General features: G+C 45.5%; 1 protein-coding gene across 2 annotated transcripts in view; it reads left to right on the plus strand.

The window, feature by feature from the left end:
• GNG2 (G protein subunit gamma 2) overlaps window positions 1–16,825 on the plus strand; it is a 94,003-nt gene that overhangs the window by 56,638 nt on the left and 20,540 nt on the right. Inside the window, exon 1 of one of the 2 annotated variants that reach the window (XM_084795024.1) lies at window positions 215–234. The exons of the other annotated variant lie outside the window; for it this stretch is intronic. The gene's annotated coding sequence lies outside the window, so the exon portion shown is untranslated. Of the gene's footprint in view, window positions 1–214; window positions 235–16,825 lie in introns of those variants that run through there. 2 annotated transcript variants of the gene reach the window in all.

Here is a 16,825-nt window from a genome sequence, read left to right on the forward strand (position 1 = left end):
GGGGCTGGCAAGGGTCATTTGTGCGGGGAGCCCTGATCTCAGGGTGACAGACAAATGGCAGCTTTGATGGGTGATGCATACCTCTGGAAAGCTTTGCTAGGATGATGTTATCTGCTTTTATCAGAACATGTGTCTCCCTCTCTAGAAATTTGATAAACCCTCTTCCTACCCTTTTCTATGCAGTGAGCTGAGGGACGCTGCAAGTAATCCCAGCAGCCAGTGAACCATAAAGAGGTGAGAATGAAAATTCTGTTCAATTTGATTCTGTCAAGGATCAAATCTTGGGGAGTCTGATGCCAGGTGGCTAATCCCCAACAAATTTAAACACATAATTTGGGGGGGTCCTATTGTAATATGATCCCTGATGTATGAGAGAGCTTAATTATTTCAATACTCGGCTCTTAGTACTTGTCATTTCTTCCAAGAAGATGGCTTCTAGCTAGGCTTCCTGTACTAGTTTAAAGGCTTAAGGAAGGGTCTGGCCTGGTCTTGGTCAGACAGGTGTTGTAGAGGTCATGTGGGCTGTTAGCCACTTCCGGTCCTGGTTGTAGGAGCTTGAGAAGCTTCTGGATAAACAGATACTGGAAGGGTCTTTTAGATTACTAGCCACCTCTGGTGCTAGTTGTGGCAGCTTTATATGGCCTGGCCCAACAGATAACAGATCACCAGGCTGTTAGTCACCTCCAGTCCCCAGCCTTCTGCATGGGAGAAGAGGTTTTACATCTTTCCCTTTGGAAAGACAATCTTGCGTGTTTAGCATTCCTGGTTTCTCTGGAGATCTGTGCATGCCCTGAACAGGGAGCATCTGCCTCAGTCTCAAACCGGGTGCTCAGCCCTCAGCCAAGCCAGGCAGGAATTGCTTCCTGTGGTGTATTTGGTGAATGTGCTGTACAAATATGGACCAAGTAGTCTCGTTCCTGGCAGTGTCAGCTCTGTTTGTCCACCTCCATCCTGTCTTGGTGATAAATGCTATAACCATGAGTCTTAAGCATTTTCTACCCACAAGAAGCTAATGGCTCGGCATGTGAGCACTGTCCTTGGCCCCAGTTTGTGGAAGAAGCGAGTCATGTTTGCATTGGGCCTTACCTGGGAAAGGAGTCTGGCTTTCTGGAGGTTTCTAGGGTGAATACTAGTGATCGGGGTGTGCAGAGCACTTCTGGTCAGTCTGGGATCTTAGTCAGGCCATATGACCTCTCTATTGTTTTTTCAACCACAAAATCTGTTTCTGGTTTACCCCAGCAGTGTTTCCTCCAAACAGAAAAATACAATATGAGTCCTTGAAGATGACCTTCCTCTCTGCTGCCTACCTTTCTAGAGCTAAAATGAAACTAACAAGTCCCAGATGTACCACATAAAGTGAGCATCAGCAAGAGCAAAGCTTAGACACCAACAGGATATCTATTTTCTTCTTTGGAATTTCACACATAAGTATTGTATTCATATCATTTCCTCTTTCTTCTCCCTAAAGCTGTTCTGGTTTGTCCCCTACCTCTCAAATTCATGGCCTCTTATTTTTAATTATTATTGGTTTACACACACACACACACACACACACACACACACACACACACACACACTCACTCACCCAGACACCCAGACATGTTCACACAGAGACACAGACACACTTACACACAGACCCACTCACACATAGACACACACCCACACCCAGAGAAAAGTTTACAAATACAACCTGCTGGGTCTGTTTGGTTTTGCCTCTGTGTATATATGTACTTAGAGCTAACCTCTTGAGATTGGATAATCTATCGTGGGCTTGTCTCTGGAGAGGATGGCGTCTTCCTCTCTCGCCAGGCATTACTCTCCTGTAGCTCTTCATCTATGGATAGGGAGTCTGTCTTGCTTTCTGTTGCTGTGATAACAATTATGACCAAAAGCAACTTGAGGAGGAAAGGTTGTATTTGGCTTGCATGTCCCACTCCTAGTTCATCACTGAGGGAAGTCATGGCAGCAACCTCCAGGCAGGAACTGATGCCCAGGCCACCAGAGGAGTGCTGCTTGCTCAACTTGCTTTCTTAGAAAGCCCAGGAACCCGCCCAGGGGTGGTGGGACCTCCTACAATGAACTGGGACCTCTCACAGCAATCATTACTTTAAAATATGCCACCGCAGACTTGCCTACAGAAAACCTGATGGAGGCATTTTCTCAGCTGAGGTTGCTTCTTCCTCTACGACTCTAGCTTGTGTCAAATTGAGAAAAACTAGCCGGCACAGGATCTTGTGACATTCCCCTCCGTCCATGTTGGTCTATCAGTCGGATTGTCTTTGTTTGGGTCTTGTTTAGACAACCATGCTAATGCCTTTTCACGGGTACAGCTTCTGTGTCATGTATAGAGGACACGATCTCTCAGCAGACATCCGGGTCTCTGGCTCCTATAATCTTTCCACTCCTTCCTCTGAGATGTTCCCTAAGTCTTCAGTGAGGAATTATTTGTAGATGTATAGATTGGGGGTGAGCACCCCATGCTCAGTTGTCCCCCCCCCCATTTTTGACAAGTTGTGGCTTTCTGTATTGGTCTCTGCTGCAAAACGAAGCTTCTTTGGTGAGAGATGAGAGCTACACGTACCTGTCAGCTTAAGGATCCATGTTTAGAATGCAGTTAGAAATGATACTTGTGGGAGGCAGAGGCAGGTGGATCACTGTGAGTTCGAGGCCAGCCTGTTCTACAAAGCCAGTCTAGGACAGCCAAGGGTGTCTCAAAACCCCCCCCCCCCAAAAATGATACTGGTTTAGAGAAGTAGCAATATTAGATTCTCCTCTAGGACCCATGTCCTCACCAGGCACTGGGAATGGGCTCAGATGGTGTTGGCAGGCGCGACCTCCCTCTTGTTGAGCATCCACTTAGGTGGTTGTTGGTTACCTGCTGGATATCAGCGCCCCTTTTGTACCTTTCAGGGTATCTTACTGTTCTTCTCATCAACAAGAAGCCTTGAAAGCTAGCATCCATTAAGCTGCTTTTGTTGTTAATAAAGTTCTAAAGCAGCAGAGCTCTCAAGGACCATCATCAAATGACTCTTGGACAAAAACAATGTGTGCACCTCATTCATTCATTCATTCATTCATTCATTCATTCATTCAGCTCATACTATTACTAGTTACTAAAAGTGAGCCAGTGATTTATTCACTCAAACTAGCGGAAGTCAGACCCCATTCCAGACTTAGCGATGCAGCAGTATGAAAAGGGTACTGTTAGAGGAGACACGTGACTAATATGAAAAGAGGAAAAATACATCAAACTGAGGCATGGGCAAGCGCAAAGGTCCCAAGACTGTTCTAGAAACAGCAAAGTTGATACTGTAATCATACTAGAATAAACAAGTTGGATCCAGTAGGAAGCCGTTAAGAGGGATTCCAGGTCCCCAGCTATTCAGAGCTTGAAGTCGGTTGGAAGGACTTAGACCTGTGGCTGTGAAAGTGAGTTGTGAGCAGCCCGACATCTTGCTGGTGTGTGTGTGTGTGTGTGTGTGTGTGTGTGTGTGTGTGTGTGTATGCGCAAGCATGAGCACATGTGTGTGAGATGGGGTGGCAGGAGATGAACTTAGGACCTCACATGTGCTAGGTCAGTGTCTATAACTGAGGTATATTTCTATCCCTGGCTCTATTTTTTTTTTTTGAGGCAAAGTCTCATTAAGTTTCCTAAGATGGTCTTGAACTCAAGCTACAGCCTAAGCAGGTCCTGATCTGAAGATACCTCTGGCTTGACCGCTCAAGTAGCTGGGATTGCAGGCCTTACCACCTGATGCATCTTTTACAAAAAAACAGTCGGGATGGTGTACAAAAGCACATTGAGAGAGACAAGGGCAAAGTTTGGAACCGTAGGCTGCTACTTAAATGTTCAAATAAGAAAGAAACGTGGGCCGGGTGTGGTGGCGCACGCCTTTAATCCCAGCACTCGGGAGGCAGAGGCAGGCGGATCGTTGTGAGTTCGAGGCCAGCCTGGTCTACAAAGTGAGTCCAGGACGGCCAAGGCTACACAGAGAAACCCTGTCTCGTAAAAAACCAAAAAAAAAAAAAAAGAAAGAAAGAAACGTGGTTAGACCTGTGAGGTGGTGGGGAGGTGGGGAGAGGAGGCTGGGTTCTCCACAGCGCTGGAGTTACAAGCCTGGCTCTTTTTTTTTTTTTTTAACACAAATACCAGGCTTTCAAACTGAGGCCCGGTCACCAAGCATTCTTACCTACTAAGCCATCCCTCTGGCTTAATCATGTGTTTCCTATGATGAGAGGTGGTCTAGCATGTTTATATGCTGGTGCTAGTGCTCCAATAAAAAGACAAAAGCTACTATTGATGTCAGAGAGATCCAGAAACACACGAGGCAGGAGAAGATGGGACCCAGTGATCCCCCCCCCCCCCGACTCCAGAGGGAGCCACCCTCCCTCTCACACAGGACAGGAGGCACTCCCTCACCCCAGAGGAGCCAAGCCTAGGAAGGAGGATGCTCAGGCGAGGCAGAGGGGACATCCCTGGGGAGCATGGATGCCCTGGTCTAGATGCTGCTGTTTTCTTACTGAGATAAGAAGCAAAGCTACCAGCTGAGAATGAGCCTGGGCAGCAAGGGTAGAGAAGCCATTCAAAGAGAACTAAGGACATGTGGGTGGGAAGCAGGACCCACGTGGTGGACTGTGGGTTCTCGCTGATCTGGTCGCTGTGGCCTCTGCTCACTCCCTTCAACAGCCCCAGACCCACCTCAGATCCGTGGCCAGCCAGGACTGGCGAGGAGCTTACCAGCTGCCATGACAGAAAAAGAACCAGGCAAGATTCCCAGGAGGGGAAGAGGGAGATGCCTTGACAGATGTGCACCTATGAGCTTTGAGGGACAGTGAAAAGGCGGTGAATTCAGTAGGTTTTAGTTGAGGGTAGGGTGCTGGGGCTGGGGGTGGATCAAAGTGAAGACAGTCAGGGAGTACGCAGCGAGAGAGGTCTGGAAAAACTCCAGTGGAAACGGCCTGAAACTCTCTTCTTAGTTGGGTTGCTGTTGGCTTCTGAGATTTTCCATATATTTACCCATGTTTCTAATGTATTTATTTGATTTTGGAGTGTGGCCCGACAGAGTCCATACACGTGGGACTCACGATACAGGAAGAGGAGCAATACCACATCTGGTTTCTTGAGTAACTGACAGAAAGAACCAGAAAGGAACCAGCACTGGAAACCCCTCCATGAGGTAGCTTGTGTACCATCACTCAGTAAAGCCAACATTCGGATCCTGAGTTCTCGCCTCAACTTTCAGCAGGAGCCCTCTCCTCGCCAATGCTCTCTGCGCACCAGGGCCACCAGGGCCGACTACCAAGGATGCAGTTCTCACAGATAGCAGCCTCTCAGCTTCTCTACTTTCCCAGCACCTCTGTCTTTTCTTTCCAATTCCCATCACAAAGTACCACCCTTACAAAAGAAAAGTGCCCTTTAAAAAAGTCCCTGGAGAGCCACACAATTATCTTTCCTCACCCTGCACAACATTAAACCTATTTTATTGAAGTGCAGAAACCCCGCTCACACTCCAATCAGGAAGCGTCTGCGATTCACTTTTTTCCCCCTTTCATTTTAACCCGTCTGTAAAGCAGCGCAAAAATAATAATAATATGATCAAATCAAGGCTGGTGCCTTTGATCCCGTTCTATCACAACAGAGTGACGGCCACCACGGAGCCAGAGTCCACTGGGCTGGCGGGCATCGCGGCTCCCGGAACCTGCCTCTCTGTGCTTGCTCCTCACAGGGTCCACTGGGCTGGCGGGCATCGCGGCTCCCGGAACCTGCCTCTCTGTGCTTGCTCCTCACAGGGTCGCTCCAGTTGCCACTGTTGATGTGAGGGGAGAAGAAGACAGCTTAGCAGGAAGTCTAGACCTCAGTTATGCTCCCAAGGTTAGGGAAAGGCATTGTCAAATGCTTTTCTAAAAATTCAAGAAAAAGTTAAAAAAAAAAAAAAAAGTAGGTTAAAACTGATTCTTGAGTACTGGGTTCTGACATTTGTCCGCAGTTGTGTTTCTAAGGCAATTCCCGATAATCTTTCTGTCTCTTGTATCTAATTTACCCAAAACATACGATGTCATGGTTCAACAGGCTTCAAATGCCTCATATTTCACACCTGTTTAAAGCATGTGAAAGAAATGGATACTAGAGCCTTTTAAATTTTGTGTTTATTCCTAGAAAAATCCTCAGCCAGTTCCTGAAGAGGGCCATCATTTATGAGCTAGCCTCACCCCATCCCCTCACCCCACCCCCACCCCCACAAAATAAAAGAAAAAGCCACATTTATTAAATAAACAGTATCACTCTGGTCACCATCATTTAAGAGGGCTTTCATAGCTGGGCAGTGGTTGGCATACGTCTTTAGTCCTAGCACTTGGGAGGCAGAGGCAGGTGGATCATGAGTTCGAGGCCAGCCTGAACTATAAAGGGAGCCCAGGACAGCCAAGGCTAACATAGAGAGACCCTGTCTTGAAACCTGCCCACCAAAAAAGGATGGCTTTCATAAACCTGTATGACACATGTTTAAAGTGTTTAATTATTTGTTATGAAAAAGATCCCTGCTATGGACAGATGGTCCTATCCACAGGACAACTGTTACGTTAGGTTTAACTTTGGGAATTAAGGATTTTTGGTGTGTTACCTAAGGTCAGTTAAGGTCACAACTTTGGCCTCTTCAGAATTGCTCTGGGTGTCTGGGGACCTCAATCTATGATGGTAGGATGGAGTGGAAGGAGATGAATATCAAACATGGCTTAATTGCTCCCTAAAATAGTACATGTAATGATGGCAGTTCTAGAACTACACAATTATTGGCTACTCCAAAGAGATAAAGGCATGTAGGCATCCTCACACATGTGTTAGTCCACGCTGAGCACGTCTTATCTACAAAACTTGAGACCCAGAAGTGTGGATTTTTATTCTGGATTTTGCAGTACTTTCATATATAGTGAGATATCATGGAGAAGCTCAAGATAATTCTACGTTAGTGTTTTTAGTATTCCTGTGCTTTGCCCACAACCTGTCACGAAGGTCAGGTGTGGATATTTTTGTGCCATCTTGGCAGTTTGCAGTATTTTAGATTTCAGGTTTTTGGATGAGCAATGTTCAGGCTCTTTGTGAAAGGTGAGCTCCCAACCCCCAAGTCGGCACGCAAGCAGACTCTTCCGCCCTTTAGGGACGGTGAATGACAGGCTCTCTTAGAAGGAGCCTTTGCTTGGTTCACCGCTAACCTGGGCATTTCCGAATCGGCAAAGTAACCATCCACTCTCTGCCTTGGTGACATTGTGAGCAGAAGGTTACATGCCTTGCCACTTACATTTTGCCTCTAATCACTCCCTACAAATAAAAGGGTATTGGCATGGCCATTTATTTTGTGTACTTAGAGAAGGAATTTAAAACAGTATCGATTACAGGAATAAAGAGAGGCCCCGTACTGTGCAGTGCTGCTGGTGGGACTGCTCATTATGAGGTGTAATATAAATGTTGACACATGAGTGACAGGGAAAAATTAAAATCACCTCATTCTCTAGAGGAGATGTATGAACAGTGGTAATTCCTACGGTGCAGATAACAATAACTCACCCCAGAAAGTCACAATTACACAGGGCCTAGGAAATGACCACATATAAGTTAACATTACCTTCTTGGCAGTGGGACACACATACACACACACATACACACACAGACACACACACACACACACACACACACACACACACACACACACACTTACAAAAGGAAGCTGCACCATGCATACTACACCATCAGGGGCGTGGGCCTCTGAGTCCATGGGCTGTGATTCTATCAGAGGAGCTCCTAGTTGGGCCACAGTCTGCACTTGCTAGTGGAGTATGCGTGTCGCTGGCTGCTGGGAAAAGGTGAAACCCAACCTAGATCACCTCTGGTCACCTGCAGATGAATCCACCTTTGAGTGATTGCCAGAGAACAGTAAGGGGGAAGTTGGCCTGCTGGTCTCAGCCTTGCTGTTTGCCTCAAGGATGTGAGAGTCCTCAAAGGCTCAGAAGCTGGGTGGTCCCCTCTTGGGAATTTGTCATGTGGCCCTTCTGCCACCGAAGAGCCAGATATGTTCAGGAGCATGTGTGGTCGGATGAAGCAGGAGTCCACGCTGAGGCTCTGCTTGTCTTCAAGGGTGGTGCACATCTTACTGTAAAGAGGAAGGCGAGTACAGGAGTGCCATGGAGGGCGTCCATTCATTAGACAGTGTTTAGTAGGCACTCACTGCGAGCACTGTCAAGCTGATGTTCTTAGTTCACATTAATGAAGGAAAAGAAGTTTGATGACTAAATTCATTCAGTACTGTACCACATTAAAGGATTGAAAAAAAGAATAAGAGGGGGCTGGAGAGATGGCTCAGTGGTTAAGAGCACTGGCTGGTCTTCTGGAGGACCTGGGTTCAATTCCCAGCAACCACATGGTGGCTTACAACTATCTGTAATGGAATCTGAATCTGTCTTCTGGTGTGCATCAAGACAGAAAACACTCATATACATACATACATGCATACATACATACATATATACATACATACAAAAAAAGAAAAACAGAACAAGAGTGATACTCCAGGGAATGACAGCAGCTGGCCGGAGGCCCTTCAGGAGGCATGATCAGGGAGCTTGATGTTTGAACCTGGGCCTGAGTGAGGAATTTGTAGGCAGTACCACCTGACACAATGCAGCGCTGCAGACAGGGGAGGCAGCATGTGCAGAAGCCCCTAGGGGAAACCTGGAGCAAACTGTTAGTGAAGACAGATACACGACTCTTCGGGTGGTTCAGCAGCAGGTCTGATGATTACCTATCGTATAAACGTCTGAGCAAAATAGTGGTCTTTAATAATACCAGTTAGCAAGCAACAACAACAGCAAAGTCAGAGAAATGGCTTGGGTTATCCTGGTACAGCTGTCTGGGCTGTTGTGGACTTAAGTTGCTGAGACGCTTGTGGGAAAGACACACGACAAAATCACCACGCAGCTGATAGGCAGAGCTGTGTTGGGAGAGCAGAGAACTTGGCCGAGGATCAGAGCTGGTGATGTGGGCCCAGGGCAGGCAGCATTTCTCTTGCCAGAAGCACTTGCTATGGGCTCTGCTGGTCCTTTGCATACAGGAAACAGGCCTGAGGACAGATGCAGCAGCCAATTCCGCAAGCCTGCCTGCTAGGCTTGCCAGCTTATTCTGTGGCACAAGAAACCTTTACAGACGCCATTTGTGGACATGGGTCTGGCCTGCAGAAGGGAACAGTGAGAGGAGCTGTCTTCTTAGAATCATTGAGGAAGCTCACAGCACGTTCTAGAATCTGCCTGGCAGCTGGTTCCCATAGACGCTTAATAAACTACACGGTGGTTGCTTCTGGATGCCACCCATTAAGCACTCAATGAATCCTTGATAATTTAAACCCACAACTGACTTTCAAATTATCATATTTTGATGATTTCCTGAGCATCTTTGACAGGTTGCTCGTGCAAATTAGAAATTTCAAACGTAGATGTGAGGATTTCCTTATTCCTCCAAAACCGAGCCCTCCCCCAGACTATTTTAAATTCTCATTTATTATTTAAGTTCTTTGTTAATAAAGCTCACAGATTTTCTTCTTTGCCTTTCTTATTTCACGATTCCTCTTCCATTGTCTTTGCTAGAGGGAATGTGGATATTTGTGTACTGTTGTTAGGTCACCGTGCGTCACTGTGCTCAGCGGCGGTTCCTCTGTTCCTTGTGCGGCACTCCATAATTTACAATGGGCTGCCGCAAGGTTGGGCACACCTGTGGAACGCTCCCTTGCTGGCTCAGCAAGAGAGGCCGTAGGAAGGCTGGCATCTCCTCCCTGTCATAGCCGTGAGGTCCTGTGCCAACGTGAGTCCAGCGTTCTTGTCTTCTGATACATGCCTTTTCAGGCTTGTGTCGTGTATCCCTTGCATCAAGGGAACGCCCAGACAATATGACGATGATGAAAGCAAGCCTGAGCAGAAGTGGCCCAGTTCCCATTTGGAGCGCTCAGCATCTCTGTTGACCAGCTAGCTGCCTTGTCTCATTTAGTAAGCAGCAGGAACCTCAGCGTCTCGGCAAGGAAGCTCAGGCTGGGAAGCCCGCCGAACTCCGGGAAGCGGTTTTTTGTTTGTTTGTTTGTTTTAGGTTTGGGATCTACTAAGGATTTTAGAATGAAGCTGAGGTTTCTTAAAAGAGATTAATTAGCCAATAAATGATCTCTTCAAGGAAGCAGAAGGCTGCTGCCCGTCACATCCCCGTTGCCTGCTGTTGCAGAGGCTTAGGCATCAGTAGGTTCACAGTCATTTCCATAGAAACTAGCTTGTATTTCCCTGTCCTCAGAATCCTGTAGCTCATGGTCTAGGCTTCCTTCCATACATATAATAATTTTTAAAAACCAGCATATATCACACAGAATACTAATCTTTCCTTGGTGGGAACAAAGCTTCCCCTAGTATCCAAGAATACCAGCTCCCATTTACTGAGACAAGCCATGACTTTATCCAGGCTCAGATGAAAACTAAAAGCTGACTTGCCATCTTAGCAATGCAGCCTATTTCCTTCTGTTGCACTTTATAAAATTCAGGATTTTTAAGGTGACATTTTTACCAAGGCCTGTATTTTTCACAAAGGTCGTGAAAATCAGCTACCCTGTGCCCATGAGGAAGACTCCATCTTGTAGAAGTTAAATGTTTCCAAAAACAACAGGCTAGTGATGGTTTCTGGTACAGGCGGCTTGCAGGCTGTCCTCTCCACACACACCCCGGAATCAAGCCTCCTGCAGAGTGCAAGGAAGTCACTGGAAGCACTTGCTTCCCAGGGAAATCTCGTAGGAATAGAAATGTGGATCTGAAGTCATTCCCGTTTGGTCTGATAGCAGGTCTGGTTGTTGGTTTTGTTCACATTAGCTCTTCCGGAAGCTACAGAGACCTACAGAGCATAATAAATGGTTTTTGTGTGTGTGAAATGACTAAACATGTACCACAGACTCCACACCAGGATTAGGATCAGACTGGTGCTTCTGAAGATGTAAATTTGAGAAGCATCTAAAAAAATTCTTTCCCAAGGAGACAGGAGCATCCTTCTCACAAATGTGCCCACTTATCCTAAGCATCAATTCCCTCTGCGTCATGCTGGGAATTAAATAGGGTAATGCTTGAACAAACCTGCCCCAACCGGCAAGCTTTTGGTGTACAAGCAAAATGTATTCACATGAACTCCTTGTCACTTAGTGAAAGAATAGAGCCAGGAGGGGAATCAGGGCTGGGGACCACTCTGGGGAGATTTCTCTTCTGTTTTTCTTACCATCCCGTCTTCACTTTAGACCTACAGAGCATAATAAATGGCTTTTATGTATGTGAAAATGACTAAACATGTACCACAGACCCCAGATCACGACCACTGGTTCCAGCCCATGGTGTGATGACAGACTAGTGAATTCCCTGAGGCTACCTAAGGATGGCTTGTCTTGCTCTGCCTCCTCACCACTCCTCCTGCCCCTCTCTGTTCTGCCTCCTGTCCCTTGTCTTCCCTGTCTTTTACACACTAGTCAGTGACTCATGGAGTCCTGGAGCCCAAGATCGTCGCACACTTTCTGTGTCTAAGCTCCCCAATGCTGTTGGTATGAACACCTATATAGGAGTATAGGCCCCAGCCCAATCTGTTTTCATTTACTTTTTCATTTTCTGCCTCAGACCTTCACAGTATTGCTCAAAAGTGGTCAAGGGCAAGGAAACCACTACACTGTGACTCCAAAAAGATCTTTGCGATCCATTGTTGAGTGGCTGGAGCTGAAGGAGCAAAGATGTACAGTGGATTCTGACCCAGATACCCCAGGGCTTGACAGTGTTAAGGGAGGAACAGCAACTTATAATAACTCAAAGGAAATGAGTGTGTGACAATTGGCAGAGATCAATACGATATTTTTCTGTTTCTAAGTCCAAGTGGCCAGCTAGTAGAAGAAAGAGATGCAAGACCAGAAGTTACCATAAGACCTGGCAGATTCACGTGTTATTATTTGACCTATACTGCAGCCACAGTGTGTAAGCTCACTGGTATCCTGATGGTGAAATTGTAAGTGCATATTATCAGATGTTAGTACATATGCTAATCTCATCAGTATGTACAATACAATTAATTTGATGATACATATTATATATAATGTGTGTGTGTGTATATATATATATATATATAGAGAGAGAGAGAGAGAGAGAGAGCTCTATAATGTCAGTGTATTTGCAATAAATTTGAATAAGGATCAAAAAGTGAATGGCAAAAGTTCCCAGGCTCCAATTGCATGAATATAGTGTGAGCGTTTAGTACAGTTATATCTGAGGATAAATCATTGTTGAATCTCTAAAAAAAATTTAATTGCAACATTCTAAAATTGGTCTTCCAATTTAAAATGAACTAACCACCAACCACCAATGATATGGCAAGCTGACCAGTGAAAATAACAAAGACAACATCAAGTGGCTGGGAGACTGTAACCTCTAATTTGTATTCCAGATCTATAAATTAATTAAACAAAACAAACTATAATCAACACCCCCCACACAAACCTACTGCAAATATCAAAGCATGGTGCAGAGAAATGCACAGCTGTAATTAAAATAAATGTTCCTACGGAAATCTGTCTGAATGTTTTTAAAAAGGAACCAACAACAACAAAAACCACTAAAGGATGAAAACAATAAAATCCTCCACAATTAACCTACGTTTTCTAAGGCATTTTCAAAACACTTATTTATCTTTGTGTCGTAGAAATAAAGGGTTGTATATTTTATTACAAAGCCCAAGTGACAGGAAAATGTATGGTTCTTTAATCAAAAAGTTGCTCCTGAAGAAAATGAAAGTGCTGAGTTTGTTTTGAGGACAAAGAAATTGTTACCGCCCCCATATAATTCTCCTGGTCCTTGGATCAGGCCAGGACCCAGAGACTGAATAGAATAATGTCTTGTGTGTTCTTCTTGGGTTTGGAATTCAGGTAGGATGTGACATTCCTGCAGACTTCCTCCAGTCCCTCGCATATAATCCCTGGGGCTGTTCTAGAGTCATTTGATATTTGTGGGGGCTTTTGTTTTCTGCTGATGGGCAAATCCAGCTCAACATAATCTCGGTCTACCAGGACGCTGCACAAAGAGACTGTGTTCTACTTTAAATTAACAGGGACCACAGATCCCTAAGGCACAGAGATGCTAATGAGAATGATGAGCTCTTAGCCCTCATTCATCACTGGGCAGGTCGTGGGAATCATAAAATATCAGGCTCTAAAAGTAGGTAGTGGATGCTTTCTGCATGGTGCATGTTCTGTGAGCAGCTTTGTTGTGCACGACTTGATGGCTGTCTTTTCAATGCTCTTCCACTGAGGGTGCCAGGGGCATGTGGAACAGCACCCTTCATGATTGTGTTGGCAAGCTGCAGAGCACTGAGCGTCTGCCTCAGCACATCACATATCACATGTATTGTCACAGCCAGAAGCACACACACATTTCCAAATGCCTTCCGGTATCACCACCAGTAGATCAAGAAAATTCAAGAATGTAACCATATATATTCCATGTGACATTGAGGTCTTCTGAACTTTCCCCCAGTTTCAGTTTTCTCTGCCCTGTGGCTTCCTGGAAGGGAGGGCCTTCACTGCCCAGCACATCTCTGTTGGAGTCTTGAGGCTCAGGGCTGGGCTGGGCTCTGCAGAACTCTAGAGCATCACCAAGGACCAGGCTGATGAGAGAACAGGGAGAAGGTATATAGAAATTATCACTTTGGTTTTGGGTTTGGTGGATTGAGGTTTTGTTTGTTTTGTTCTGTTATACTGAGACTGAATTGAATTGAATTCAGGGCCTTGGCATGCTAGGAAAACACTGTAGCAATGAATACATCATCCCTGCCTGCATTTTATCAAAAAGCCACTGCCCCCACCCGACCCCCCCGCCTCTGGTCTTTAAGAAGTATGTGCAATCTGAAGCTTTGTCTGCATGGTTTCAGGAGAATTTCCTTTTCTTTTTAGAGTTGTTACTACGATTAGTTAAGTTTGAATTAGGTTCTTCTCTCTTAGAATAAATGTTGTCCATTTGTGTAAAATGAAAGTGGAGCGTTAGCAACGTGTAAACTGTGTGTTGGTCAGTCCCTGTGGACTAAGCGCCTGATGGGGTGGGCCTCTCCCTTAGACCTCTTGTGTTCACAAAGTGCAGTGCACTCCTCAACCATGCTTCCCCATGTATGTGATTGCTTTCAACTCAGTTTGGGAATTAGCGAGGGGCCATTTCTATACACTAAGAAGAAATGATTTGAAGGGAAAACTTATGAAAATGGCTGCACTTACAATAGCATCAAAAAAAAAAAAGGGAATATTTAGGAATTAACCAGAGGTAAAACATATGATGACTCAGCACTTAAGAGCACTTGCTGTTCTTCCACAGGACCTGAGTTCAGTTTCCAGCACCCAAGTCAGGTGACACACAACTGCCTGTAACTCCAGTTCCAGGGCATCTCTCACACTCTTCCAATCTCTACATGTACATACATACGTGTGCAAATATACACACAAACAGACACATAACATCTTTTAAATGAATCTATTTTTAGAAAGAAAGGATACGACCCTAACACTTAAAAAGAAAAAAAAAATGCAACTTCTTCCTACCCATCCTGGAATATTCAAGATGGCCAGAAGCAGAAGAGAAATTATGTCCTTCCATCAAGGGCATCATTGCTCGTGTCTTATTGGACAAAGCTTAGATGATCATATCTAGCTGCAAAGGAGGCTAGAAAATGGATTATTCAGCAGAGGATACCCAGCTAAGGTCCAGGGTTCCTGTAATTGGTGAAACAGAAAAGAAGGTGGGCTTGGGAAGTGGCTAAGTTGGTATAGTACTTGCCGGGCAAGCATGAAGTCCTGAGTTTGATCTGCCAGAACCCAAGTACAAATACTGGGTATGGGGGCATGCCCCTGTAATCCCATGACAGCAACAGGAGGAACAGGAGGATCCCCAGGGCTCGCCGGCCAGCCAGCCTAGGGGAATCAGTGAGGTCTGTATTCAATGAGAAACCCCAACTCAAAAAATAAGGTAAAGAACAGTTAACATTGACCTACACAGACACACACACACACACACACACACACACACACACACACACACGCATCCATCCACACATGAGCACACACAAACAGGTAACATACACATACACATAGACACAAGAAAAGAAATAAAAAGAAAAGGTGCCATACAAATGAAAAAAGAAAGGAAGGGAAATTGGCAGATAAATTATGTATGCATTTCCGGTTACTAGATGATTTAGTATCGATTCAAGGCAGAGGAGTAGCTGGCCAGACTTCCGTGGCTGTTTCCATCTCGGGCTGACTGGGAAGTCAATACTCCATCTCGGCTTCATTACATTTTGCTAGGCTGTCAAAGGTCTAGTGGGTTTCGGACATATGATACCCTTGTGCAATGACCAGGTTCTTAACCATGCTGATGAGATCATAGTCTTTTACATTGTGTGTGTGTGTGTGTGTGTGTGTGTGTGTGTGTGTGTGTGTGTGCGCGCGCACGCGTGCTCGCGCACTCTTCTTCCACACCGTGGGCCTTCAAGGGACGGCACCTAGGCCGTCAGGCTTGGCAGCAAGTTTGTTTGCCCACTGAACCATCACTCAAGCCCATTCTTGTTGTTTTTACATGAATTTCTCTCTCTCTTTATCTTCAAGCATCTGAAAGTACAGTTTGGAGCTCCTTGTTGCTTCAGACATCGCTTCAATTTCCCCCTCGCTGTGTTGTCTCCAAATCCTTTGAAACAAAGTTGAGGGAACAGTTAATTGCCCTCCCGTTTACACTGCAAATGTTGAGCAGCCTGTTTGCAGCATTCATTATAAACCAACCGTCTCAGAAGGAACTCGACAGAGAATTATACAAAATGTCCTCTTTTATCTTGAAGAATTATGCATGAAAAAATACAAAAGAGATCATTTATAAACTTGTGTTCTTAATACAAAAAAATCACTTATAGTCCTTTGCTTTTGTTTTTTTAATTTTAGTGATGGGTAAAATTGTCTATGGTTTATTATGGGTTATTCTTCATCTCTTGAGTTTTCTACGTGCTCTTGCTTTTTCTTTTTTTTTTTTTTAAGAACCTGGTCCTGCTCCATCCCTACTTAAAAATTTTCCTAAAGTGGGCAAGAGTTTTGGCCTTTAGTATAATGGATCCAGAACAAAAATTGAACCAGTGTAGACCCATGCCATGTGTCATGTTTTATTTCCTAGGTCTGGCACTCCAGTTAAATTAAAGCTCGTGGATATTGCTACCCTGCTAAATGTCAGGAACCCCCAAGGAAAGCTTTAAGTGATAGCTTGGAACTTTAGTGAGGAGCAAGACCCAGTCACAGCATGGAACCCTGATGAGGAGCAAGACCAGTCATAGCATAGAGCTTTAGTGAGGAGCAAGACCCAGTCACAGCATGGAACTTTAGTGAGGAGCAAGACCCAGTGAGAATTTGGAGGGAGGACACCAAACATGAAACGGAATTAGGAGAGTGTGGGAGGCAGGCCACAGGAGGGGCCGCGGGAGCGCTCATGTTCCTCTCATGTTCCACACTGGCAGAGAGCTTCCCTTTCAAAGCACAAGGGCACAGTCTTAACACTTTTGTCATAGTTCGTCTCCCCTCGACATGGTGGGTAGGTTCCTGAGGGACTGTGAGCAAAGAGCTGCAAACTGAGACCCAGTTCAGAGTGTTTAGGGACAGCTCCTCACAACGTGCAGCTCGGTGGCATTGGAAAGCCAATGCCCACATCCACCACCGCCCCTGCCACCCTAGTTCCGTGTCCCCGAGGGAAGCAGTTTGCGGTGGTCACA

The sequence above is a fragment of the Acomys minous genome, assembly GCF_964271855.1.
Source record: "Acomys minous genome assembly, chromosome: 9".
Taxonomy (NCBI): domain Eukaryota; kingdom Metazoa; phylum Chordata; class Mammalia; order Rodentia; family Muridae; genus Acomys; species Acomys minous.